This window comes from Propithecus coquereli, unplaced genomic scaffold, assembly GCF_000956105.1.
Source record: "Propithecus coquereli isolate 6110/MARCELLA unplaced genomic scaffold, Pcoq_1.0 Scaffold264, whole genome shotgun sequence".
Lineage (NCBI taxonomy): Eukaryota > Metazoa > Chordata > Mammalia > Primates > Indriidae > Propithecus > Propithecus coquereli.
This window is the reverse complement of record NW_012148219.1, coordinates 787976-792462: the sequence shown is the minus strand read 5'-3', so window position 1 is coordinate 792462 and position 4487 is coordinate 787976.

Here is a 4487-nt window from a genome sequence, read left to right as displayed (position 1 = left end):
TCAATTTCAGATATATGCAAAGTTCGTAGACAAAAGGGTGTCATTTCACAGGAAATCTGAATTTATCTTGAAATAGATAAACTTTTAAAAGGTTGATAATTTTATTACTTTGATTAATTTCTATGTAAGCCATTGCATGTGATAAATCAGATATTCGTACTATGATTCTAATATTTTATCACTAAATTTAAGGGCAATAAAATTAAAAAGTGTCAATATTATTGTCTTCAAAGTACACTGTCTCCCCTCGACTCTTCCTTATTCTATTCTAAGATAAAAATATGATGTCATATTTAGTATTTTGACGTGCTTGTCTTTGTAGTGAATATTTACAGTGGTTAAAATCAATATTGATAGATAATTGTTCACATATTCCACTGAGTATTATTTTTATTCTTTAACTATTATGATCCCTTACTGAAGTGTGTGTTTGTTTTATGGTAGAAGAGGCTTGTGCCTTTAGATTTAGTGAGGGTTAAACAGAGGTTATTCCAAAAATGAATATCCCCAGAGAAAATTGTTATAGTTATTGCAATTCATACACATACACATGCATATTCACATACATACACATTTCAAACCACCTGTTATTCTTTTGGTCAGTGATGCTTATCAACCAACTACAATTATCACTATTGGTACTGCAGTATCCTTCATTTAGTTACTCATACATTCACTCATTTAACAAATGTATATTGAGTACGTACTACGTGTGGGGCATTAAAGGTATTTACTGGAGCTTTTAGCAGCTTCACAGAGATATTGAGACAGATATTAGAGTCCCAGACATACTTACACACACATTAGAAATTCTTAGGACTGCACTGTAGATGTAAGGATCAAGTAGAAGCAGAGAAGTCCTTTCAGGGAACTTCAGCTTAGCTTTTAATTATCTTAATCTCTGAAGTTGGGTTAAAGTGAAGCCCCTGTGCCAGTGTCCTGGAAGACTAGGAGTACACTTAAATCCTCTCTGAAGAAAGATAATATAATTTTGGGAACCAAATTATACTGGCAATTTTTAAAATACAATGTCTAGCACAATAAAACCTAAATAAGAGGAACCAATGTGTAAAAATAATACAGTAAGAACAATTGTAACAGGTTGTGTAATATTAAGAGTATGAATATTGGGAAAAAATGTCCTGTTGAATCTATGTGAAGCCCCAGTTGGAGAATCCCAATATGGGTTCCTAGAATTATGGAGGAAGGTCATGCCATCTGCATTTGACAATCATGTGCCTTTGAAAGATAATTTCTGGAATATGTTTGAGCCCTGATAAGAGTAGAGTTTCTGACCATAGGACATCAAGTAATCATTTATCTAGAACTGTCCAAGAGACATATGAGATATGCTAAGTCACAAAGTCAGGCAAGACCAGTCCCCAAATAGCAGAAGATGGAAAGGCTATATCCAGATTGAGCATGCGCAGGACCAGATGGCATAAGCAAGCTGCATGAGTAGGTAGCCCAGACCCCCACATTATCCACCACTGTTGTCCAGTCCTCTTCCTCAGCTCACACCTATGGCTTTTGTGGGATGTGTTACAAGCAGCTACTAGAGAAAAATAATTCCTGAGCATGGTTTAAATATGGTTTGGCTTGGTATCTGGAAGCAAGTAAAAATTAGATGGATGTACAATAGTCTCATTCAGAGATACCTCTGATAGGCAGTGGCAAGGGAAAATCCTCCCAACTGGTCGAGCTTTGCACTGCACACATGTATGTGGCCCAGGACAAAAATATCTACAGACTCATGGGAAGTGGCTAATGACCTGCCCACCTGATCAGGGGCCTGAAAGGAGTCAGATAAGAAGATCAAGGACACAAAAGGACTGGATTAGAGGCATTACCATGGATATATGGGAGTTGTGGGAAAAAAGTACGAAGACATTTATATCCCATGTTATCCCTGTAAGAGAGCATCTGCTATGGATGAGACACTAAACAAGTAGACCAAACCAAAGTAGACAAAACGACTTGGCCAGTTTGTATAAGCCAACCTCTGTTACTGGTTAACTCCAGCGTTGCACCATAGACACATAAAAGTATGAATGAGTATGATTTGTACAGCCTTAACCAATATCTGAGGGTTTATGAAGTATTTGATTTCTGACATGGGATCCCACATAACATTGCATCAGACAGCAGGCCATACTTTATTGCAAAAGAGGACCATAGCCGTGGGACCTACTAGCTGTTTCACATGCTGCACAAATAAGAGTGTTTCAGAGCATGTGAATGGACTGAGGGAAGCATACCTGAAGCACTTAAGGATAGGATACTATCCTCTAGGGAGGTACATACCATGAATCAAAGATCTTTATGTGCCACTAACTTTACTTAACCCTAAATCCCAGTGGCCAATTTGGGACATATGCCCTGCTTATATACACAATTATGAGCTCTTCATCAGTCCTGGTCTCTAAGGAGGGGACAATTTCACCAGGGGCCACGGCAGGGAGGCATTGAACGCTAAGCTAAGGCTACCATTTGACACTGCAGGATTTTTGTGTTCAAGGACCAGTAGGCAAGAAGAGAAGTTATTAATACCATCTTTCATGGGTTACTGACTCTGACTACCTAAAAGCAGTAGGGCTGCTGTTAGTGGTGGCAGAGAAGAACATGTTTGGCACCCAGTTAGGTGCTTCTTGTTACTCTCTTGCCTCTCGTGATGGTAAATGAACAAGTTCAGCATCCCCAACCTGAGAAAGGCTTGATGACTAGGGGCTCAAACCTCTTACTATGACAGTCAGGTCTGGATTGTGTCATCATGTAAACCAATCAGACCTGCAGAGGTAGTAAATGAAGGTAAAGGGAACCTAGAATGGTTATGGGAGGCAGGTAAGTAGCAGGTGCTGTCATGAGACCAGCTTCAATGGTGTAATCTGTAGTTCCTCTCACTACCTTCCCCTTCTATATTCCCCTCAGGAAGAGAGCCTCCCCAGAATCCTGGAGGATTTGCTCTCAAACACTTATAAGTTGATACAAGAACACAAGAGTTCACTGTGTTTAGGGTTTACAGATAAAATACAGAAAAGCAAGTTGAACTTTAGTTTCAGATAAACAAGCATTTTTAGTATAAGTACTTCCTATGCAATATTTACATCAAAAATTATTTTGTGTGTATCTGAAATTGAAATTTAACTAGGTGTCCTGAATTAATTTGCTAAAAATGGCAACCTAACTATGGTGGACATGGGGTATTCCTAGATGTGCCTCTAAGATCTCTTTTCAAGAAAGTGCCAGGTGCTGGGAATGCTGTTAGCAGACACTGTCAGCTGTTTGCCCCTTCAGGGACTGCCTCAGCTGTAGTCGGCCCATCTAAGGTCACACTCCTCAGGGGATATCCCAAATCCCATGACTTACTGGAGCAGAAATATAAAAATCTGGCCACTTGGACCCAATAGGAGAAACTCTGATGAGATTTCAGCTTGAGAGGTCCCTGTGGGGTAAGCTGATGCTGTTGAGCCTGCACTGCTTTCAAATTCTCCAGCTGCTCAATCCTCCTCCCCCCTTTTCTCTTAGGTGTAGGTTTCAAAGGCACCCCTCAGTAAACACCCTGCACACCAAACTCTGTCTCAGAGTCTGCTTTGTGGAGAAATCAAACTGCTACATTCTATTTTCTCTGGACTCTCTTGTATAAGAGAGAGAGGGAAAAAAATCTGTCTTTCCTTAAAAACAATTTTTTATACATTAAGACATGATGTACATGCAGTGAAATTAAGATATCCCAGATGTGTAAATTCAATCAGTCTTGACAAATTCATACACTCTTGTAACTCACACCAGTATCAAGACACAGAACTTTTCCCAGCAACCACGAAAGTTTCCTCTTGATCCTTCCTAGTCAATTCCCCCACCTCCACCAGAAGCAACCACTGATTTGATATCTAATACCAAAGATCAATTTTATCTATTCTAGGTCTTAGTATAAATACAGTCATGTACTATGTATTCTTTTGTATCTGACATCTTTCACTCACCATATTGTTTTTGAGATCTATCCATGCTGTTAAATGTATCAGTATTAGGCTTCTTACCATTGCTGGGTTATTACTGCATGAAACCAGAACTAGTTAACTAGTTTCCTATTAATGGACACTTTCCTGTTTGGAGCTCTTATAAGTTAAATTATTATGGATATTTTGTCCAAAAATTTATGTAGATGCATGCTTTTGTTTCTGTTAGATAAATATGTAGGAGTGAAAAGTACTGGCTCACAGGGTAAATACATCTTTAATTTTTAAAGAACTCACTGAATAGTTTTCCAAGTTGATTGTACCATTTTGCATTTTCATCAGCAGTGTTGGGGGTTCTAGTGATTTTCCAACATTTGGTACTGCTAATCTTTTTTATTTTAACTACACTAATGGAAGTATATTGATATGGTTTTGCGGTTTTGAGTTGCATATACCTAATATATAATAATGTTGAACACATTTCATGTGGTTATTGACAATTTTTGTATGCTCCTTTTTGAAATTTCT